Here is a 25,455-nt window from a genome sequence, read left to right as displayed (position 1 = left end):
ACGGCTGTATCTTTATGCATACGCACAGAGAGAAAGCTGTGAGAAGACGCCAGCTGATAAGCACACATTGCGTGTTGAAGTTTGGTCTCATAGTGGAGGCACTGCTGTGTACAGAGGCGGCTGTTCAACTCCCAGAGCGGGGAAGCCCTGCGGTCTTAATCATCTCATTTATATACCAAGGGTGATTCCACACACCAGTAAACATTAAACTGATCATCTCCAACAAGCAAGCAAATAAATCTCATTTGTAGAACAGCCCTCTACAGATGAACCTGTTGGTACACAAACGAATAGGAGGAAATTATATCAATGCAGGCGCCCGTGGTGGCCTTAATGTGCCAGTGCTTCCTCATAACAGTCAAGAAGCTCTTGACAGGAAGCCTCTTGAACTTTGATTGGCTTAAGTGGCCATCCTAGACGGCTTCTTCATTTTGGTAATTTGAGTCTTGTATCCAAAATGGCCAGTGAGCTTAGGTGCGTACACTCTGTATACACTGTATCTGTATGCACATATAACATTTGCCAAAAATTCATTCACAGCGATATGTTTGACACCTGAGTAGGTTTGCCAACAGATGTTCTTTCAATCCATATTTATTTCTATTAGTTTTATGTATTATGATATAGAATCTATTTCATTTTAATTTAAAGTAAAGCATCGGTGTGGATCTGATACGACGGGTAGGTTTGGACAGGATTTAGACAACCTTTTTCTCCTGTCAAAACAAAATATTTAAGTCCAGTTTTCAATCAACAACAGAACATTAGAGTTACAGTGATCCTGCATAATACCATAGATGAATGAAACAGTAGGAGGTGAGAGTATGCTCTGGTCGGTCCTGTAGATGTGGTCGTATGTCTGTTGTCTCGTAATCTAGCGACGCTTCCTGGAAGTGGAAGTTTGGACATGAAAAAACACAATGTGACTTTTCCAAATATCCCTTCACATCATTCACAAGTGAAGCAAATATTTTCCCAAGTTTCCTGTTTAAGCCTTGATTAGTGGTTTATCTGTGGTTTTTAAACAATATATAACATAAACTGAATTTCATATGGGTTTTTCTTGGAGCCAATGAAGATCTTGGGTGTTGAATCAGAGTATTGGACAGACAGAAAGTTCAGGGTTCAGCAGCTCCCTTCTGTTGGTGCTTCTTCGCTGATCTTATATCAGCGATGATTATTCCGGCATTACATGGCTGCGCCACTACTTTCTTTATCAACCCTTTGGGTTTAATTGTCAGAGCGTGTGACAAAATGGCCGGTGGACAAGTCATGAGTGCACAAATCTGTGGCTAATTTGAAGCCTTGATGCAGGCACTGGCTCACTTCTGTTAGATTATTTCAAACAAGTGTCCAGAGCCATGTGCCATGACTAAATTATTAACTGTGTATTTCATAATGTTACTGACAATATGTTAACGTGTTTTTTCGCCTCCCCCCGCCGTGAACAGATGGGTCCTTTTACTTTATTTTCCACATCAAGTATGATTATTTCTTCGTGCCAAAAGCCACCTGCCGTTCCTTGGTCTCTGTTCTAATTATTTATGTTGGTAACACACAGCAGGACTTGTTATCAGTTGGATGGTATCTTAATAAAGGAAGGCACATCAACATATTGACATCATGTTCAAGGGGAAAATTTATCATCACGCAAAAGCGGGCAGAGGGGGGGTACCAGAGTGGATCAGGCCATGTGCCAACACCTCCAAATCTGACCTCCTTTTGTTCCCTGACTCCTGAGTTCCCTCTCCAGCACACATCTGAGGAACCATGTGAGGATAATTAGGTAAAAGCCCATTAAAAAGTCAAATAAGAGAGAATACATTATCATTGAGGCACCAGGACCTGATGATTTTCAGTTGTGTGTGACAGAGAAGGACGAAGGCATCCAACTGCTGCATAGAAAAGACAAAAAGTCACTACTTGTTTGTGGCGCTGAAAGCATGTGATCACACCTGGCATTGTTCATTTTGTCCAGTTCACAGAGGAAGAGGCAACTGTGCCGCATTGTTGAATTTGCTCTGTTTCAGCGAGATCTCAAAAGACTTTACAGACAGTAGTAGTAACAGTAGTCAAAACAAAATCAAGTCAGAGAACTAAACACTGCTCTGATATTTGCAACAAGTCTTTTAACTTTAAATTGGTTTTAAAATGTCTGTCAGTGTCCTTCAGCTGCTCCAACCCCGTCACCGCCAACTTGGTAGTTAACAGGTATACTCAACAAAAAGTATGTAGTCAAAGTTGTGGAAAGACCTTACTCATGTTTTGTGTGTCCGACTTTGATATAGATACCAAATTTTCTCTGTACTGACACTTTTTATAGCTTACCCTATACTCTATTTCATAGTCCTATATCATTACAACATATTCTATTCGGTCATGGTAAAACTGATGGGGAAAGTTTTAAGGTGATTTTTATATTATGCTCTTCTGACCTGGCCAAATATACTGAATAAAAAGAGCAAAAGGAAGAGGAAAAACCCTGCTCCACCAACTCTTAGGACACAAGGGAATCATCACATCAGCAATTCCCCACAGAGCTAGAGAATGGAGTCAGATATCCCAAATAAAAGTAGCAATTAAGTTAAGTATTAATGGCATTTCAAAGCATCCTGTCGTGGGGATGGGTCACTCTTAATCAGAGCGCCGCTATTCTAAAATGTAGAACACTTACAATTAAACATACTCAATACTTTAATCCCTCAGAGCTAAAATGAATACACCATAATTACAATTTCACATGTACATCTCTGCTTGTTTCTAATGTGACTGGAAATGGGTTCAAAAATATGTCATTGATGTGCATTATAATTACAGATTCCTCTATCCTTTCAAAGCTTTTCTATCCATCCACCGTATTACCCCACGAGGGCAGTAAGCCATTGTAGCACTCCCATTACGAAGCCAGATTTAAAAGGGTTACAAAACCTTTATCTACCCATTTAAGAACATATATGGGCTCACGGTATCCACGAGAGTGCAGTGAGGAAAAGCCATTGTGGAGCTCAGACAATGCACTGACCATAAATCTATAATAGCCTTTAGGATTAAAGAATATGCTCTCTGAGTTTAATTACATATTGCTTCTGAGAGGTTTACCCCGCTGGGACAGGGAGGCACACTGCCGTTCCTGGTGACTGCAGATGAGGGACAGACGGCCAGAAAATTAACAGAAGGATTTATTTAATCTCAACTAGTGAAAGTTTTTGTGCATTAATGTATCTGTGTTCACTGCCATGTGGATAGAGTTAGTGCAAGAGCAGGCCAACTTAGTGTGTCTTACCAAGACATACGGCACTCACACATCCGTGCATATACACACACTTACAACATGAAATCAGACCTGCCTATTCAGCTACAGTACACACTCACTTATTTCCCAGTGGTAAGAAGATAATGATTAAACCTACATCGGGGTCATCAAAGCTGTAGATATACTGTGTACTACAACTATCCAAAGCATTTTTTGACCTTACACTGTCCCATGATTGATAAGAACAAAAACAATAAGTTTCTCACTGCTGGACATTGCAGCACAGATTTCAGAGTTTCTTGTGAAGCTTTTAAATTAGCATCTGTAGTCACAGTTTGACTGGCACCCATTGGTACGCCTGGTGTCATTTTACAGTAATAAAATAAATAGTAAAATGTGTTCATTTGTTAAACACTAACTGTGAGATTCAGAGTTTGGTTAAAACTTTTCTCGATAAGGTGTATCTGAAATTGTTGAAATGTAGGACATAGATTATTCTGAGCAGCTTTGTCTCCAAATGTAGGAACTGTATCATCATGGAGCAATATGGCTTAAAATCTAGATCACAATTATAGTAATTTATTTCAAGAACAATAAATGCAACCAGCAAATGACATTTCCTTTGTCATTCAGACTTTCAGCCAAAAATCAGGACAAGAGATAATTCAGGTCAATAAATAATTTGGTGTTTTTAAATGTCATAAATGTTGTTCGTTGTACTGCCTTACAGCCAGCACTGCAACATGAAAGAGGCAGAAAAAATGTCCGCAGCTCAGCACTGGTGCTCTTTCAACATCAGCAGCACATTTTCTACACTTAAGTATTAGTGTGTAGCATCAAATAGTCTGCTCTGGTGCACAGGGAATGATGGACTTCATGTTTCCTGTCTGTTTGGAGTTATTATTACTGAGCAGTGATAGAGCAGAATCCCCTGAAGTGTATATCACACTTTAAAAAAAACACAAACACAAGATAGTCACCATATACAACATGAACAAAAGTAACTGTCGCTTTCTCTTGTCAAACAACTACATGAAATAAATTTGGCAAATAGCAACACTGAATCCTGCGTACAATATCACAATAACATCTTACTACTTGCTTTCCATCTGAATGTTCTCTTTGCTGCTGAGCCTTTTGTAGGAGACAGGTTGTGTTGTGGAAACCGTCGTAGAGGACCATATGTTTACTCTAAAGGGACAGCACAATGCTGAAGGTTGGTTAGCACCTGCTTCATGAATGTGATATGCGAGTGAACTTTTTAAAAAACCTCCCAATGTGCTTCAGAGCAGACGCCCGAGTTCTTTTAAACAAGTTTTTTTTTTTTTTTTTTTGTGAAATGTGTACTTACTGAATACTTTGACTCTTCAGGTTAGACGATACTACCTGCAATGTCACAGGGAGGAATTCATTAAAACCCTGCATGTAGTTTTTTGATTTATAGCAGGTCTTGGATCCCTTCATTTGAATTATAAAGTCATGCAATTAACAGATTGAAAGGACATTTAACCCTGTGTTGAAGGTGTGCCGGGAATTACAATGAATGATGCTGAAGTTTAGTAACAAGAAAGTTTGAAACTATGAGAAATGCTTACCCAGTAGAAACAGTGAAGTTCCTCACATACTGCAGGACAGTAGGACAATAATTCAGTAAGTTATGGAAATGACTTCTTTTGAGTACACTCCTTTGAAGAATATTGGGGAAGATTATTATGCGGGTTTAATTAGTATGCAAATGTATTTCTTTATGATCACTTTCCTTCTTTCTTCATTATATTTCATCTATTTATACTTCGAGAAATAGAAAGATTCAATTCACTTTGTCTTGTGTTAGAGTGCTAATTTATTGCTCTGTAATTAATTTCAAATACATTACCCATTAATCAGACACATCTGGACAGAATTTCTTTTTCACTAGCTGAACTTACCAGTCTATTCTGCAACTAGTGCAGTTATGATCAAGGACATTTTATATGACAACTTAGGCCAAACAAACATTTGAAGGAATATTTTACTTGGCCATGGCATTTCTAGTGCACATACATTACGTTACTTCACAGAGGTCTTAAAATCAGACATGGCAAATAAATAAATAAGGTCACACAGATCTGAGTTCACACAGGATCATCTACCTGAATGTGTATTTGGAGGACTAATGAAATGCAATAAAATATACAATATACTAAAGCAGCCTGTTGAGATACAACAGATCTAGAGCTTCTGATGCAGCTTCCAGTTAACAGCCTGACACCTGCAGTAGCTGGTACAGAAAGCTGTTCACCAGAGAGTCTCATCACTTTGAAGCTATAAGGCTTGACAGAGAGATCAGTCAGATCTTAATCTCTCCATAGCTGTCCATGCATGCCTTCCTTTCCCCCTCTATTCTTATTCAGATAATGTTTAATTCCCGTAATCCATGTCCCTTGCTATGGTTTGAATTAATGGAAGCCCATAGACTTCACAGCTAAATGAAACAAGACCCTATTGTTGTCACAACAGAGTGTATATATATTACAGCAGGAAGAGGGGGTTGATTAAATCACCCACTTCCTGTGAATTGCTATCAGTGCTCTGTTTTTTTAGTCATTCCTGACTAATAAGACTCAACAGAGGATGAGGATCCAGAGAACAGGATCACAGTGTGGCAGATCACCTGCACTAACCTTCTGTCGAGTTACAATGCCTGTGATGTACTGTGACTGCTTCAATCAAAGCAGCAGATTTGAATATCCACAAGACTTTCCAGTAATAGCCTCTGTGTGAGATTTATGCTCTCATTGAGAAAATTACATTCACTCCCTGTCCCCACTGTTTGGCATCCATTACAGTTCATTATTATCTTCTGAAGCTGTACAGCGCTGTAATAAAAAGGGAAAAAAAGAAAAGTGTAAGTTTGTGCCTAGATTGAGGCATAAATTGTCCCATCCCTGCTGTTGCAAAACACTTGGTTGCATCTAATTATTTTCTTTCTCCTCCTCTGTCTGTCTTTCTGTTAGCTGAGGCATTCTTTTTAACCAAAGTTGTGCAGCCTGGCTTCACATTCTTATTTTAAGCCTTACTAGCCATGTGGAGCAAAAGATGGCCCCTGTGGCTGGTGCACCAATCTGTTAAAAACAGTGGTTTTTGACGAATTGGTGGGAAAAACCTACTTATTATTATTATTAGTATTATCTTTATTTTCATAATAGAATTTTTTTTCATAATATTTTTTAAATGATCATCAAGTGTCTGTTTTGTCCAGCAAACAGTCCAAAAGACTCTTCATTTACTGTCATAAACCTCTTACATTTAAAAAGCTAGAACGAGCACATGTTTGACATTTTTGCTTTAAATATGACAAAAACAAGTCATCAGTTATATCAAAAAAAATAACTGGCAAATATTTTTCTTTCAATTGACTGATCAGTTTCATTTGTCGCAGTTCTAATTCTTGAGTGAAACATCATCAACGGCTACCTGAGCGGTTGCAAAGAAATTTGGTTCACACATTCATGGACACCGCTTTTGACGCTTGTATCCACTTGCACTGAAAGCACTGTTTTAATCTCTATAAAAATTAACATGCTAGTTTTGCCATGTTAAAATGTCAAGTGTTTAAGTTTTTAATGAGCATAAACATGTAAACATAAATGTTTTCACAACAGTTCTAATGCAGTGAAATCTAACTATAGTTGGATACAGCATACCTGGAAGACAGTGAGTTAGGGGCCAGTCACACACTATGTTGCAGCAGTACTTGGTGTTGATACAAAGTGTGAAGTAATTATTGAACTAAAATGGCACTAAAAAGACAAGAAATTCATGGACCTCCTCCAAGAAAATGGACTGATAACAATGTCACCAGGACAGATGCTATATTTAGCTTTATGTTATTATTATTATATTATTTCCTCTCTCCTTCAAAGAAATAAATACAGAAGGGGAAGTATTTCTTAAAGTCAAAACTGTAATCATAGCTATAGGACGATCGCCAACCAATAGATTTCCTTTTTGTCCTTACATCCTCTGCTCTCCTGCACAATGTGAACTAAAATAAACAGAGCACAGGAGTTATGTTAAAGTTCAGTTCACTTTTCTGCTGTAGTTCGGACCAAAGAAACCAAACCAACATGTGTTATGTATTACATGTGTCTCGCACACAGCTTCTATGTGTACACAGGCATTTTGCTTTGCCCTTTGGAACAATCAGAGGAGTATGTTTTACATTTGTTATTTATTTTTCTCCACTCCCACTGTCAGGTCCTCGAGCTCTATAATGTTATTAAAACCTCAAAGGAAACTCTGGTTTCAAAATTCATGTTCATTTCAGTTGTTACCTTGTGCATAAAGGGACATTAAAACAAATGTTTGGCGATGACAGTGGTAGCAGCTAGGTTAACAGCTGGGACAGCCAAGGGAGCACGTGATGTTGGAGCACGAGCAAAGGCTCATAGTCCCACCACGCGCACACACACACACACACACACATCCTCACTCCCACCTCCAACATGCTCAGTGAGGAGTCTTCATAAATAATCTTCCAGCAATCTGCCTCTCCCTCCACTCTCTTATTAATTACTTTTACAGCCAAAATCAAACATCTGTCATGCTAGAATATACAAATTAATTATGCAGCTTCTCCCCATCAAGGTCCATATAACATTGTTCCACAGAGCCTCACCGACTTCATGAGGTGGAGATAGCAGGAAGAAAGACATATTTACATGTTTACATATTCTATTTTATCTCTTTATTTCTTTCTAAATATCTGAGACTTGCCTCAGGAAAATTAAAAGTATTTATTGTTGTTTCACTAAAGCTTTCATATTTTTGTGATTTCAGATTTGAAGAGATTGACTCAGTATGATTATTACATTTTTAACCTTTACTTTTCCAGGGAAATTCAGCTGAGTTTACTTGCTCTTGTGAAATGATTCACATGATCTGTGGCTATGTTTGACAACACAGTGGATATTTTTTTTTTATTAATTTTATTATTATTATTTATTTTTTATTATTATTAAACTAATCCATTTCCTAGCTCTTTTTTGATATTGTACTTCTACTAAGACCACATTCATTAGACTCTGTGTATTGTGAATTAAAGACTAAAACTCACTCAGGATAATGTCATCTGGATCTGCATCATATGTCAGGGTTACAGCTGCAATATTTTTAGTTGCAATGTGAATGCAACCAAAATATCAGTGGTGGGGGCTTTATAGAGTCCTGTACATCCCTGGCTAAATGACTGTGTGTGCAGAAAAAGATGATCTTTGAGGTCCATGGGCCCACTGACAGAAGACAGCTGTCTGCCCATCCTCCAGATCGGCTCTGAGGTGTCCTGGGACTCTGCCTGCTCGCAGGTCAGGACCCCAGAGGGGAGGCACCATTTGGTACCAGTTACCGAGCGGCAGGGGGGCGTCGGTACCTTCCTCCTCCTTTCAGTCAAGGTAACGCCGGCAACGTGAACCTGGGCAGTTCCTGCCTGGCTGGCTGGCTGGCATGAGCAGCAAGCTACCCATCATGCCACAGCAGTGAAGGGCTCGATGACCTTGAGACAGGCCAGGCTCTTCCCCCTCACCGTGCTGCAGACTGTTTATGAGAGGATGGATGGAGGCACATTTTGTATGGCTTGTGACTGAACAAAACATGTGCTGCATGAGTGGAGCTGACTGTGATGCATTTTTAACCTGCCTTTATTGTGGAAAGGTTGACTGAGTGCACAGTAAACGTGTTGGTGTGCTGAACAAGCTGTTTATCAGCAACCTGAGTTGCAGATTGACTCGAGAGATCAGTGGCAGTTGAGTGAGCTGGAATGTGAATGGAGATGGGGAGCAACAGCAGTGGATCAGACGGATAAAATTTATTTCGGTTGCATTCTAAAGCACAGTTACACACACCTCCACACAACCCCACTGAAAGGTGCCCATTTGCCAGATTTTGTGCTTAGACCAAACGTATGTCAGACAAGAGACCTGCAGTGTTTTCTGTATCCATGACACAGATAGAGCAGAGAAGAGAGATAGCAGCAGCAATGACACCTGGTCGCATTTACCCAATAGTCTCACGTTCTGCAGGGCTACAAGCCCAGAGATGTTCCCATGTCACCTTAGGGTGAATTTAAAACACTATATTTTCAATTCAAGTGCAATGACTTATTGGTATGTTAAGAGTACATGCATACATGCATTCAGTTTTCCGCTTGAAGACCACAGTGGAAGCCCTGATCCTTCAACTTGCTGTTGTTTCAAAAAGTAGCTGTGAACTATATTAAGTTTCAAAGCAGTGTGTTGGCGATGCCACTAGGTACGGTCAAAATAATAAATAAAACTATTCATCTTCAAAAAGCCCCTGATAAAAGAGAGTTTTGAATCTTGTCTCCATGACTACCACCCTGACAAATCCCCTAAGCTTCAAAGTCACCTGTATGTATGCATGTAGGTAAGGGTGTACCTGCCGTTAGTGTGGTAATCTTAGTGCACAAGCCTTTTGCCTTTGTCATCAAACAAAAAACAAAACTTACCAATCCAAACAATTTATGACTGTTAAGCATGGCAGCATATATTATGACAAACAACACATGCTCCATTATGCCAGCTGGTGTAATGATGTGGTAATGCCGGACTCATTAACTTCTGCACACAGTTTATGGTGGCCTTTTACGGCAGAATTAATTGATTCACACATGCATTAAAACAAAAATAACTGGAATGAAAATGCAGTTGGATGCTGGCCTCTAATCTGTCATAAACACTTCTGGTGGTAAAGCGGGGTGACATTATTCATGTAAATGACTGGTCACAAACGCAATAAACAACCCCAAACAAGCCTCCATTTTCACAGCTAGCCTTGGATTTCTCACAGAGCACATACTACAGTGGAAAATCTGCATCAGTAACAACTATTAATTACTACAGAAAAAGTTTTATTTCTGTCCAAGTTTTTTCTGTCCAGTATATTTCTCATCTCGAGGGATAGTGACCTTTTTTTTGCAGCTGAGCTCTTTGTTTGTTGTTAAACCATGTATGCTGATTAAATCTTTATTGATTATTTGTTCAAACGAGACATTAAATGGAGAGATTAATTTGTAATCACATACCTTCTACATGGATTAGGCACCACGCATCTTAGATAGTGTCATAGATCTTACAGTCTTGTCAACCGTTTCTTCACTAATGCTGTTTTGCTTATTATACACGTTATTTATCTCCTAACCAGAAATAAGAGAATTAATTGATATGTGTTAGACCCTTTTGTAGACTAGGATTCGGTAATTTCAAATGTTTTTTCCTTGTCAGGATGGAAATGTCTCTGAAATCGTATTGCTGCGTTATGTGTGATGTGCTCATCATGGTCAGGGCACAGTTTAGAATTGTTTTTCTTGGAACAGCCTAATAAGGAACCTCTACGGAGAAAAAAACAGGGTTTTGTCTTCCAGCATATGTGACAGTGAAAGTCTGACATTTAATCAAAGTTAGAGATTGCATCAAAATATGAGAAAGGGCTCAGGCTTTTGCCCCAGTTGACTCACTACCCAGTCATTACCAACAATTTAAGCCATATGTTTAAGAATTTCCCCTGAATCTCCGAGATGAAACGAAGAAAGGATTTAGCTGAGAGATAATTTTCTGTGCCTCCACTGTGATGAGGGTCACATCAAATCGGTCCCAGCGTTCCATATTGAGGAAATGATTTTTATCTCTTGGGCTGGACTTAAATGTAATTGTACACAAGCTGTGCTCTGCTTCAAACCCATAATGAATTCCTTAATCCGAATCTCATTGTTATGAACCCTGCAATTACTTACCCAGGGATAAATAATCCATCTTTTGAAGCTAGACAGATACTGTATTGGTTTTAGTAAAGGACGCTCTCTGAGTGGATTATGTGTAAATTGCTTTGACCCTAATGTTTCACTCTCGCTTGTCCAGTGTGTTTTTACACAAGGTGATGTGTTGCAACTATTCGTCAACACCTTCTTGAAAAATAACTCTGAAAATCAATCAACTGTGCCAACAGAAAGAAAGATTTTCTTGTCTTTGGTACAGTCAACATAAAACTCCTGTGTACTGTTTGGTAACAACACAGAACAACAACAAACAGTTAAGATTGGCTCATCATTTATGTTAGCTTTTCCACAGAGCATCTCGACTGATCTTATGGTCTTGATTTGTGGATTGCTCAGTTGTCATGAGGTGACTCAGTGGTCATCATATGTAAAGCATATAATGACAAAAGAGCAACTGAGCAAACTTCACCTGCCAATGTAGTCATGAGATGTGATTGAAAAGTGTGTCAAAAGTTGATGAGAAGACCTTGATTTATTTTTCATTGGTGAAAACTACATTTTAACATGTCACTAATCCTTTACTGTGCTATGTCAAGTATTATAGATTGTGAAATCTAAAACTTGTAAAACCACTTTGGGAATTTCCAGCTGGTATTGCACAAAAAACAATATAATAAAATAGTTATTTTAAGTGGGCTTTTAAGAAGTTGTTCCAAGTTTTTGAAGATTTACGCAGGCAGATGGAGAAGCTCTTTCACTTTTCATTCTGAAGTAAAAAACTGGAGACGCTTTGTCAGTGTAGCTCAGATTACAAGGAGCCTTGGCCACCGCGGCTCAACAGCCGCTCAAGATTTCATGTCTGGGGCAATCCTTGTCACAGCTTGTATCACCTCACCGACAGATGTCAGCGAAATCAGCGACAGCCGATCATGCTGATCCCCCCCGTAATCATGTGCGATGATCCCACCGTGACACGGAGCTGTGGGAAATATGTCCGTCAGTACCATCGCCACAGGCAGATGCACCAGCATACCCCTGCCCATGCCTACCACCTGCCCCCCCATCCCTCCTTCCTTCACCCTCCTCCCTCCGCCTAGCTAGACTCCTTCTTCCATGAGCTCTTGTCTTTTCTCTTGATCTCTCCATCAGGCATCTTCCCCCCTGGCTACTGTGTGTTTAACTGCACACAGAGTTGTGGATCTGTGAAAAAGGCCACCGCACAAACAGTCTCCCTAAAACAGAATGTGGCATATGCTCAACTAAGGAAGCGGCATCAAACATTCTTGCAGAGCTCAGCTCTATGTGCCTTCTCTCCATGAAGGCCCTGCAAGGCAAAAGGTTTCCAAACAATTTTACGTTTTCATGTTGAAACCTTGCATGGAAAAAGAGGCCAAAAAAAACCAAAACAAAACTAGAAGAGCTTTGCATATTCACACATGCCGCGGGCTAGCACAGTTGCTGCTGTTAGCCTCTGTGTTTCCACCAAAACCTTGACAAAGGTCACAAACAATTTGCCAGATCCTGTTATTAAGGGAGGTTTAAAAAAAAAAAAAAAAAAACATGAAAGAAAGACAAAAAAACTGCACTGATGATCACTTTGCCCAGCAGCTAGCTTCATCATCTGTAGCCATTCCAACATATGCTTGCGAGATAATAAAAAAATGTGGCATTAAACATGGTGGCAGATTGAATTTTGTTCCAGGCTACATATAGCAAGTCAATCCTTCCCTCTGGAAGCGTATTTAATATAAGGTAGTTAATGCCACAAGTCATCATGATGTTTCTTGCATAATATAATTTATAGCGAATAGAGGTCCATAAATGGGAGGCACTGTAAAATATTTCCATTATGTGGGGAATGTCAGTAGGTAATAAAGGCTTTATTCTACTTTTTATGTCTCTCAATCTGTTGTTGTTCCCAGCAATTTTAAATCTGTTAAATTCAGTGAATATCTTAATGTGCATGGTAAAAGCAGAAAATATCAGTGAGTCTTTTACAAAGTGACTCTCGGGGCACGACTTTTTGACTGGGCATAAAAGACTAAGCCCAGTAAAGTGAAAGTGCATCAGCTAGACTCCTCTTTTTTATTACCTCGGCTTCTCTTTTTTTATGCAGAAATTATACATCTTTCTTTAACAGTGCTGTAAAGGTTACACAGTCATTTAAGCAGCAGTTCAGACAGATTGATGTTTATGTCATTACAGGAGCGAATGAAATGTGCCTCTCTCCTCTCTTACTCCAACATAAAGCAGAAATGAGCTTCATCCACTGATGACATTGGAGATACATTGGAGTCAAAGTTGGGGAGAGGAACACAGTTATTACCTGACAGTCTGGGTGGGAGGGGGTTACCTGCTGCTGTTGTAACACAGTACTTCATCCAGTCACTTTTACCAGTGTCCAGTCCTTACCGCTACTGTACCTTCAGTATCCTCTTACTGACACAAACAGGTGATACTGTAGCTAATTAAATTCAGCATTACAAAGTATTCAAGGAGTGCACATGTCCACATAGGCTGCACAATCCTCTACATTTTAATACGATTTTCTTTAAAGGAAAGAAAAGTGGTAATCCTGAAACAAACTAATATTGCTTAAAAGGGTAATATGCATCACAATTTTCTGACAGAAATCCATACATTTAGACAACTATGCTGTTATATATTGTTAATCTTTGTCTCAAATCCCAAAGGGAATTATTTACAGATTATGGCTCAGTTATGAGAGGGTACAAGAAAAGTTCATTTAGGATTTCTTGTTACTGTATTGTATACTAAGCTGGTTCTGCTGTGTCATTTTAAAGACTGTTGTCTGTAGTATTGATGCATGACTAATTTCACAATGACGGAGGCTGCATGGACAAGGTACACCACTAGCTATCATAGCACTATTGTATTCACTCAGCCAGAACATCCCCCACAGCATACTGTAGCTAACTCTTTCCTTATCTGACTGTGTATCAAGGGATCGTAGAACAGTGGCTACGCTTGAGATTTTCATATTATTCCTTGATTAATACAGACATAAACTTGTCTAGTTGAATCCTCTACTTTAGCATAATCAGCTTTCTGCAGATAGCTGGAGGCTCTTCAGGAACTCCCATTCACTCCTCCCCACACCATTCTCCATACCCCCACCCCTCACTCCCATCACATTTGATGACATGTGTTTGTTTATTTATATTTGAGTATCATCTGCCCACAAACGTCTGTCCATCCCTCCCCAAGAATGAATAATCCACAAGATAAAAATGTGTCTCAATATGTCTCAGTATGAGCTTAGCCTGTAAACTGCCGCTCGACCCCTAAAACTCATTCACACCCCCGCCCCCACCACCTAAAAAAAAAAAACAAAAAAAAAAAAACATGAATGCGTGTAATGAATTGTGCATCAGGCATCTGTAAACCACCTTTTTTAAAGTGCATCAGTATGGTCTGTGTAGTCTTATTGTAATCTTTGGGAACAACATGAAATCAGATCAAAGTGTAGTTGGAAGGTGACGGGCTGAAGATCTGCTCTTGTGTTTTTCTGACAGACTGCGAGGCGGGACAGATTGTCATTCGCTTGGTTTTGGACAGTCAGTCCATTCTGGTGGTGGGATTTTGGATCAATCAGCAATGTTGGAATCTTGAAGCACACAGTTTATAGGATTTTTTTTACGTCCAAAAAGAAGAAAATTAAAAAAAAAAAAAAAATTTGGAAAACATTGAACAAATCGGTTTTGATGAAGCTAACTAACAAATCTGAATGAAAGATGACCTCAAGTATTATCCAGTTTTCAATGTCTGTAAATCTTTCTGTTGCATGTACCTAAAAGATGGACTTTTGCAATGGCCCCATCTGCACCTAACCCTGCACACATACATTAGTGTGAACTCAAAGCAGATTGAATACAGTGTGTACTACACAATCAATTGTAATTACTGATATTGCCATGCTAGAATGCAGCCATAGAGCACACTGGAGGCTAGACCTTGCCAGTGAACACCTCTACGTTGACACAAAAGCATAACAGCAGACAGAAAATCTTCTCTTTTTTATATAACAAAAGTAGTTCGCACTTAGGGCGACTATGGCTGAGCGGTTGTGCAACCTGGAGAGCTTCAGTGAGAGGAGGCGAGGGAACACAGGGAGGGAGGCAGGGACATCAGCACGATCTGCAACACTAGTCACGGCAGATGGACATATCACAAGGCCCGGCGCGAAGTTGCTATAACACATAATGTTGTTTGTGCCATGTTTCCAGTTCTCAGTGCTGGGCAACCGGCACAAAGGCCTGGATCCTGAACTGAAACAGCTTGACTCGGTGTAATGAAATTGCCTGGATCCCAAGTGCATCTTCCTTTCTGCATCACTGTATCAGAACAATTGCATTGCCAGACACAATGGGAAAAGCCCGAGAGGATGCTGAAGATCCTTCTCTGCACTCTTTTTGTAGAGCATTTGAAAAGAGATTCAATTTTCTTAGTTTGTTCTGGTGGAAGTAATGGTAATACTTGAGTACACAAAACATGCCAAGACTCATGGAAACACTTTGCAACCCCCCAACCCCAACTCCCACCCCCACCGCCACCCCCCACCCCCATCCCCACTCAGCATGGAGCCGTGTTAAAATGATCCTCCCTATTGTCCGCTGATGGTCAAAATCCAACAAAGCAGGTTTCACTTACCATGAGATGAAAAGATTATGAGCTCAAACATCACTTTAGTTATGGGTCAATAGCTTAGGGGTTTTAATCCACTCGCCCTAAAACGGCATCATCTTCATCATCATCTTCATCACAATCATCATCAAGAGGATCACAACTTTGGCACAGATGTCTTTGGTTAATCTTTAGGGTACAGAAAAGTACCCTCGCACATCTCTGTAGGCTTCACTCTGCAAGCATACAGACATGTGCGAAACTTTCACTGAGTAGCATCCTAAACTGTCACTGAGTCATGTGTAAGGCAACACAAAATGTTAGTGTGAAATTAACGTGGACATTGAGATATATTATCCACTAATCTAATGCTTGTCCTGCTATTTGTTTTCACTTGATGTCCCGGCTCCCATCTGTAGCTAGTTTGCAGTAAACAGTTGGTATTAATAAGAATAAGGATGGCTATAACAATTATTCAAAAGCAGAAAATCAACAATAGGAGATATGAACAGGGAGAGTCATAAAAGAGAAGTCAAAGCAAAACAAATCTGCCAAACAAAAGGTCATTGCATAAAAGGCAAACCTATAAAACTGAGTTTTAAGAATTGGTTCAAAAGATGAAACAAGATGTAGAGCTTCATGCAGAATGCAGAAGTATGTGATTATTAAATTGTCCAGTTCATCTGTGATGAAAGGTACACTGTATTGACAAAAGAATCGGGACACCTGACCATTACACCAACAGGAACTTTAATGACATCCCATTCTAAATACATAGACAGCTTTGCAGCTACAACAGCTTCCACTCTTATGGGAAGGTTTTCCACAAGATTTTGGAGTGTTTCTGTCGGAATTTTTGCCCATGCATGCAGTAGAGCAGAACACTCACTGCAGTGAAGTGTCAGGTCCGAATCAGCTTCCAACACTGCTGTACACCTCCCAATGAAAAAGATTCATCCTGATGCAACCAGATAATTCAGTAAAATAATATAATAAAAAAAAACCACACACATTAGATAGATATTACACAGAACAGGTTTAGAACTTTTCAAATTACAAGCTTCCAGAAGTTCAAAAGTTCATGAAGATCATGTTTTAATATTGAATTTAAATACAAAGAGAAGACAAGTGTAGAAACAACAATCTGTGCTAATGAGACAAAGAGACACAGAAGGAGCTTTTGGAAATACACATTAATCACAAAAATAACAAATATCAAAGGGTGAATAGGGAAGAAAACAGTACAAACAAATCAAGCAAAGTGTCAAGTAAAGAAAATGGCTGTGTCACACTGAAAGCAATTTGCTGAAATATAAAATAGGTCTCTCTTCTGTCATCTTTTCACCCTGAAAAGCAATGAGGTTCAGATTATGGGAGTGCTGGTTTTTCCGTTGCAGTATTATAAGTAAGCCATAAGCTGTAATAAGCAGTGTTTCAAGCTGCATGAGAAAGGAGATTTTATGTTAAAACCAGAGATGTTCTGACAGCAGTCCTGTTGGTATCAGGATACTTGTTTGTGATTCAAACAAGGAGGCAGTTGAATTAAACATATGGAATAGTTTGGAGAGAGAAAATCCAGAGGTGACCCAGAAGAGTGAACTGTCTCAAAGCTCAATTTAGCATTTATAGCAGGACATACAAGACCTTATCCTATCACCTGTCACCTGCAGGGCACCGAACAATTTTACAGTACTTCTTGCAACACTGTAATGGCGCACACGAAACAGCTGCTTTAGTAAGTGTCAAGTTAATGTAAAAAAAATAACTTGTCCCTTAATACTTCGAGCAGGAGAGAGATCTACAGTAAGAAAATTAAAAACGCCCAAGTGTGATTGATGTGGGACAGGAATGAAGGTCTGGACCTTAAAGTATCTTTGACTCTGTCGTCTGCGTGGAGAGTGATTCTTTGCGTGCCGATTAAACTTTGAAGTATAAGGCCACATTACCTTTTCTTCCAGTGATTTATCACCAAGTTCCCTTGACTGTGTCCAGGGTTTCAGACACGTGGGCGTGTCCAACGCCCTGAGTGTGATTTACTGCTTCTGATTCATTTAAGTTCTTGAATAAACATTGTGGGAAGTTTCATTAATATCATGAAAGGTTGGACATAAATGATACCAGTGCTGAAGTAAAGTTCTGCACTACTTTGTATGTAAATATCTCAGACAAGGACAAGGGTAAATACATTTACCATAGTTGAGGAAAAGTGTATCATTTATTAACAGCAGGGTCAATTTGGAATTCTTTGGTTGCTCTAATGATGTATTCCTGTTGGTAAATCACCACTGTTTAGCCTTAAATATAGATGAATCTGGGCTCTGGTTGGTCAGGTTTTGACATATTTGCTCTTTTTGTGCAATCCACAAACATCTCTTTGACATTTCCATCATAGCTAGTTTTTTAGTCCGTTATTGAGTTACAAAAATATATCCAAGCGGCAATGGAGATTACTTAATCTGTACAGAATCAGTAATGTTCCGCAGGGAAACCTTGGTTTCTGGTAATCATGTTGATGTTCTTTGACACACACCAAATACCCACCAAACAAGTTCTGACTAAAGCTGTAATTATACCTTTTCAAAGATACCAATAAAGATGTGCAAACCCACACAAAAGAGACCATTACAGGTAATCTTCATGCTGACCTAACCATGAAGCATGCTGGTTAGATGATTGGAGGTAGAAAAACACAACTAATGTATAAGTTGTACATTAAAGCACAAAAGAAACAACACAATTTACACAATAAATACACAATATCCTCCAAATGCGGAGATGATCTTCAACATCCTGCAACTTTAGAAACCAGGACTGATATTTTCAGATATCGGTTAAAAACTTTTTTGTCTTATTATGAAAATGTTCCTTGTTTAGACGAAGCAAAACTTTTTTTTGCTCTTGTGTGCTGCTTGTTTTATATGTGATTAATGATGTGATGCGAAAGCTGCATCAGCTGAATAACGCCTTAAATCTGTAACATAATGATAGCCTCAAACCCAGATGAAGTTTCCTTTCCACTTGCCAAAAGCTGTTTATATTCTGCTTGTTAAATCCATCCCAACAGTCGGACTTCGGTTGAAGTGATACATCGCATTAGCGTGTTGGGGAGTTTAATTACAGCTAAAAACAAAAGGCATTTGCCGCCACTCACTTTGACAGTGCAGATATGGAAAGAGAAATCTGTGTTCATATGAACTCATCCTGGTCTGTAATTCAGCTCAGGGATACTTCTGGGATGACGCAAGGTTGGTGTGGCACCCAGAGTTGAAAACAGCAGCCATTAGTCCTGTCATTAACATTCCTTTGTGCTGCACTGCTAGCACAGAAGGCTTCTTTAATTAAATCAGCGAGGAGTGCAACAACAGTTGCCATAAGGAGTTTATTTGTCTATACGTTGTGCCTGCGGTCGCATTCGTCCAGGCACGCAGTCATGGGGTTGTGGGGCATATTTTCACATTAAGCTCAAAGAAGGAACAGCTCCTCCTCATCACAATGAATTTGAGTGCAGCTGCTTGTTTACTGTGTGATTCTTTCTTTTTACACTGCAGCCTGCATCTCTGGCGCTGTGCTGTTATCTCGTGTGTGTGTTGTGTGTATGCAGTATTCAATGTCTTTGGTATCAGAACCCACAGCCTTTTATGTGTAATATGTAGAACTTATTAATAAATTTTGAACTTTGATTTATATAGCACTTTTCAAAAACAGAGGTCTACAACTTAGTGTTTTCTGATAAAGTGAAGCAATAAACCGTTAACATAATGTGATTAGTGATCATTTTTTCAACTGTACTGTAAAAATAAAACCTTTTCGTGCACTTATTTTTTAGTTTGTGAATGCATTTCCTCGCCAACAGGGGAGATGCTGTGCGTGTCTATGACATATCTTTACTCTTATGTGAATTGGACTTAAACCATAAAGCTGTTTTATACATTTATTTTAGTAAAACGCCCATTTGCCGTTGCATCTATATTTACGCGTGCATGAATGCGGACGTGCACGTCTGCACACATGCCGTTGCATCTGTGTTTATAATATGTGCATGTGGTTTCTGACAGAGTGGCAAGAGCACGAAAGGATTTCCCCAGCGTCCCAGGTGCCGGAGTGTGTGTTCAGTGAAGGGTGAGGACCATCTGCCGGGGCTGGGTGAAATCAGTGCAACATGCAGGTGCTGAGGTATTTACCCCAGCACGCAAGGTAAAGAAACAAAGCAGGGGGTGGGGTGGGTCACGACCCACAGAGAGTGGGGTGTTTGGCCTAGAAAATTTAGACCCCATGGTCAAGTGCAGCATGCATAATTTATAGGTTTGTCACACTGTTTCTTTAGTTTGACCATGAATCACTGTGGTGCTATGTATTTTAAAATCCATAAAATTCATGTTCAAACCATAATTCATCGGTATATATAAATAAATAGTCATTTTGCTGCTGTGTGTCACGCAGTGGGGGTGTAAAGATGAACTATTAACTCTGAAAAAAGTAAGCTATAACTGTATTAGTACATAACCTCAGATCTTAACCAAGTTATGGGTCAATTTTGTTGTGATACAACTGTCAAAAACAGTCTTTCAAGCTTTTTGGAGTAGGGCTGTCATAAAAATCAGATTTTTCCTACATGATTATGACTGCCAAAAGAGTTCATCGCAATACCTACAGAAAATGTAAAAATATCAGTCCAGTTCATTTTTAACTTTGTTGATTGTCTGTTTTGTCTTTTTATGGCAACTGAATTACACTCAAAATATGAGTGTAGATAGGTGAAAATAGTCTGTAATCATCACTGTACAAAAACATACAAAAAGGACAATTACACTTAATGAGTAGGAGCTCTGTTAGCTGTTAGTTTCTTTAGCCAAACACAAAGCTGCTCATTGGCTGCTAACAGCTAACTAGCTCTCCTAGTGCTAATTTCATTACGGATTTGCTATGCCCGCTTAATTTAACCAGTTTAACATAACTGTGAGGTCCTGCCAGCAAGCTGTTTGTAATTGAGGGGATAGATGAACTGATGCCACAATAACATTTCAGAATAAGATGTTTTGTGCTGCGTAGCCAGCAAGTGTAACTATAGTAACAGTGTAGATGTTACTGTGTAGAAGATGCGCTTCAATACGGTCAACTCTCAGTTCATTTTGTCATTTGCTAAGCGATAGTCTGTTCATCCCATTGGCCTTCACAGAGACCACCTATCGAAATATATTTTAAGAATATCGTCTGATAACGCTCAGTGGCGATCGGTCGTAGCATCCTTGATTGTGTGCTCTAGCATTAAGCCTTTGCTTCATGGAACAAAGAGTCTTAGCCTGACCCTGAAAGAAAGGTGTCCACATTTGGCCAAATTGTGAGTAAATTCTGTTGACAAATTCACCCAAGTTTGTTTGACATCTTGATTATTTGTTGCTGCTGTTTAGTTTTCCAGCAGTCACTTTGTTTTTCTGAAATGTATTGATTACATTTTCCATTTTTTGTTTGTGTTTCTGTTTTCTCCCATCATTTTTATGGATTAATGTAAACTAAACCTAAACCTTATAAATCCACCCAGACAGAGGTCATCCATCACATTGGAAGCCACAGTATACATGTCTAGTCCAGCACAGAGCAACAGCACACCAACGGTATGCCATCAATATATATAACACATGCTCATAGCATAAACCAATTAATTCTGCTTCCATTATTTATGATCTGCCTCAGTCATTGAGGACACTGGGATGTTGAAATACACACAGCTTAGAGCCCTCCAGTCTGCCATACATAATTCTTTCTGATGAATTGTTGTACAGATGTTTGCATGTTCTGTCTGCAGGCTGCAGTACACGAGCTCAACAAAACCAACCCTTTAACTGTAATCCCGCATGCAGAGAGGGCGGGTAGATAAAATTAAACAGATATGCTTATCTAAACTATTTATTAAAGAACCATATCCGAGATATAATCCTAATATGTTATCAAGAGCCAGGGGGATTTCAGACGTACGTGGAACGCAGAAATCCAGGTGTACGAGGTCGTAAGTCGGGGGATTAACGGAAAGGTTATTGTAATTTTTTAAATAACACAAAAGCAGATTTCATTATTAAAAGGCTGAACAGACCATCTGGGAGGACGAAAGTACTTTGGTTTCATCCACTGTGCTGTGCGGTACTGTACCTCCATACACCAATTATTATTATTGTTTTTCATCAACTCAGACCACCAGGCCAGTTTAAATGAAAAGCATTTACAAAAGCATATCTGATCATGTACCTGACTTGTAGTATGAGGACACCACTGTCTCTGTGAATAGATTAACAGACTGTACTCGTCTGAGTTATATCAGAATGACTTTATTCACCATGTACGATGGTTTTACAGTAGGAGAGAGCGGCTTAACCTGTACAAAGGGCACCAGGATGCAGATTGTGCTGTACCATTTGTGTTGGTTTAACCTGGATTTTATATGCCCTGTCACTGCATGCAGCAGTGCATTCACTGTATGTTAACCAGAGCATCTTTTGACCTGAAATGTCACTGATAGGCAATAAAAGAATAGGTTAGTGGCTAAATAGGTAAGTGGTTACACAATGCAACCCTGACAGCTCATATGAATTAACAATGGATAACTCATCAACATGTTCAATGCCAACCTTCAAAAAAATCTTTTCCTCTCCACTATATGTGCATGGCAACAACAGTGTGGTTAGGGTTTGGAAAAATAAACTATGGTTAAGATATGGTTATATTTTTAAACTAAGATTGTGGTCAAGGTTTCAAAGAGTGCCGACATGAATTGTTGCTCAGTGACTGAGGGTAACCTCAGGTCTGCTACATGGATGTCAAACATGCTATACACCCATCTACCACCCCGATTTCCTCATCCTTACACTCTTCCTGTCTACAGAAGGAGCAGGCACTTGATGTGGCACTTGACATAAATCATCCAGTATGAATGTTATTCCTTGGGATGCTGGGCTGAAACAAACACACATTAGCACACTAAAACATGGTGTGTGAATACATAGAAGAGATGCTAAGTGTATAAGTGGTGAGTCAGTTTTAAATCTGCTTTAGGTCTGGGTGGTATAGCTGCAAAATTAATCATAATAAAACGTTTCATATCAGATAGTAATTAATTAAATTAATAATTGATTAATTAAAGTACTGATCATATTTAATGACATATTTGACATAACAAATTTGTTGTGTGTCTCTTCCTCTAAACTTACTTTTCCAGTTGATTTTGAACATATAACTACTGCGACTAATACAACCAAAAAACGCCCATGGATGATTATGAAACTGTTGAACGGCAACATTACTCACCAATAGCTCAGTGCTGGCAGAAACATTGCAGCTGAGACCAACTGTTAAGAGAAGTGGTTTTCATTAAACTCACCCAAACCAAAAAACTGGAGAGCTACTCTCTCTTAGCCACTGCACATTTCATCTTAGCATCATCCAGACCTGTCTTTAGTGAAATATTTCTTCACTGTCTGCAGTCTGCTAAATGACTGTTTTGTGTCCCTTGTGACATGCTCCATTATCAAGACATATGATAGGCTGACTGGACAGTTTTCTTATTTTCTACTGATGAAGTGTCTATCACCAGTACATATCGCTATTGTTATCTAGTCTGTTTTGCTTCTTGCTATTGTATAGGTCTGCTGATGCATCATTGGTTTCTGCATTTGCTTTCTAATTTTCAAATAGCAAAGAACATCAACAACTTAAAAAGCATGAGGGATCTTATAGATTGGCCTTAAACAGAGTGGGAACCTTTGGCTCTCATGTAAATCAACCCCAACCACTGCAACCGGGGGAGAAAAAAGTGAGGATAAGGAAGTGCTGATGGATACAGACTCGTTGTGTGCTGCTGTGCTCATTTTCGTCAACGACTCCCTTAGCAGACTCATGTGGCACCAGCCACCTCGTTTTTGAACTGCGCTTGCAGCTTTCTGTGACAGGTACGCCAGTCGGCATCAACATATCCAGCCACAGCAGCCACGACTCACAGCCCAAAGGTTCATGCGTTCTGACGGATATTTGCTGTTTGTTGCCCGAGGGATTACAGGCCCCGATGAAACAAAGGCACAAACATAATGTTTTGTGTTGGAGCTGCTTCTATCTCCTGTCAACTGCAGTAGAAAAAGATTTTTTTCCGGACTGTTTTTGCTGTGTTTAGGAAATTTCTCCAACAGACTGGACATTTTCTACTTATGGCTTTGTGTGTAAACATTTCCAAGCTTGTGTATGACTACTTTAGCAATTGGTACTTGTCCATCTGCCTTACTTATTTAGTTTTCAGTCTTACAGTACTGTATGATTAGAGAAGCATATAAAGCTGTCTCAGTTCACCAGTTACAGAAAACTGCCTGTAACTTGTGCTGCTGGTATAATCTGTATCTGACACCAAACCAACACAATACTGAAGTAAGGCTAAGTCGGGTAAACCTGCTTTTCATGCATGTACTTCATCGGCTTCATAGAAATGACTGGCCAAGTACAGCTGCACTTCAACACTATGAAGGCAGAAAAGAAGTGGCCTATGTTGCAAGTCAATTATGTGGTGAAAATATACAGATTACAATTAATATATACCTATACAATAATATGCACATTTTTAAGCACAGTAAAATCTGCAAATGTAGTTTAATCCAACTTTCACCTTTGTCTCCATGTATGCCCTGTGGCTGCAGCTGCTTCACAGTAAAATCATACAGCTGCCAGGAGTCTAAAGTACAATTCAGTGCAATGAAGTGTCACCATTCAACAGCTGCAGGTACATGATGAACATACACAAGTGTTTGAGTAACTCTGACTTGTTGCATGATTACATTTTTACATATACATACAGAATATTGTTGTGTGCTTAGCTACACTTTCCGCCTTTGTTGTAACACCTGCAAATCTCCAAATCGGATCTCTAATGAGGATTTAATTATTAAGTTTTGAACATCATCAGTGAGCTGCTATGAAATTTCAGGATAAGTGGTGCACTATCAAATTAATTTTTTAATTTATTGTTATTTACATCAAATACAAACTGCTCTTCCTCAAGATGCGTTTAGCAGATATGGCACACATTAAAACACCTAAATCTTTTATTCTGCACCTGACATTGCCATCATCAAAAGCCTAACTGCTATCCATGCCTTAACCAGGACATTGTTTTCCTTTATCAGTGGCAAAATAATGTTAACTTACGGTCCACATACAGCTTTAAACCTTATCTCATATGTCACACTTATTTCCTTGTTTTCCTTTCCTTATTTTTTTTGTCAAGGACACCTAGTCAGGACTCTTTGTCTGCAGAGCGGATCAGGCCTGTGACCTTCTGCTGACAGGACACTCTCTTTAACCATCAGGCCCAACCTGCCACCTCACAACATGATCAAATCCCCCAGACTGCTCATTTCACCATGGCAGTGCAGACTGTTGGTATTTACAGCTGATGAGCACGCTCAGTAGGGGCCCGTACATTGATGTATGTGGAAAGTCACAGTCATGGTTTAGTAGGGGTAAATTCAGAGGCACTGCACAGCTGGGGCTCTCATAGCCACGGTATTGTTTAGAAGGAGATGAGGTTGGGGCAGAAGGTCAGCGACTCCATACACAACACAATTAGAAGAAGATACACTGTGGCGTGACTGACTGCATATCAAATATCACTGAGGAAATTTCCAGTACGGGGCTTAGTAAAAGCTCAGATAGGAGAAACAACTCTGCAAAAGAAGTTCGTTTTTGTGCTGACAACTGAAACATTTAAGAGATATACCTTAACTGCAAATGTCTCCCACAGTTATTGATGCAGCAT

At 39.4% G+C, this 25,455-nt stretch overlaps 1 long non-coding RNA gene across 8 annotated transcripts in view; it reads left to right on the top strand.

Annotated features, from left to right (window-relative positions):
* The window catches only part of LOC124057536, an 85,615-nt gene that overhangs the window by 6,340 nt on the left and 53,820 nt on the right, over positions 1-25,455 (top strand). For 5 of the 8 annotated variants that reach the window (XR_006843123.1, XR_006843120.1, XR_006843125.1 and 2 more), the window contains exon 3: positions 19,724-19,787. This is a non-coding gene — a long non-coding RNA (uncharacterized LOC124057536). Of the gene's footprint in view, positions 1-19,723; positions 19,863-24,337; positions 24,421-24,924; positions 25,392-25,455 lie in introns of those variants that run through there. The other 3 variants (XR_006843122.1, XR_006843124.1, XR_006843121.1) reach the window with 3 other exon arrangements.

The sequence above is a fragment of the Scatophagus argus genome, chromosome 4 (genome assembly GCF_020382885.2).
Source record: "Scatophagus argus isolate fScaArg1 chromosome 4, fScaArg1.pri, whole genome shotgun sequence".
Taxonomy (NCBI): Eukaryota; Metazoa; Chordata; class Actinopteri; family Scatophagidae; genus Scatophagus; species Scatophagus argus.
Note: the sequence above shows the minus strand (reverse complement) of the source record. Positions and strands in the feature narration are given on the sequence as shown.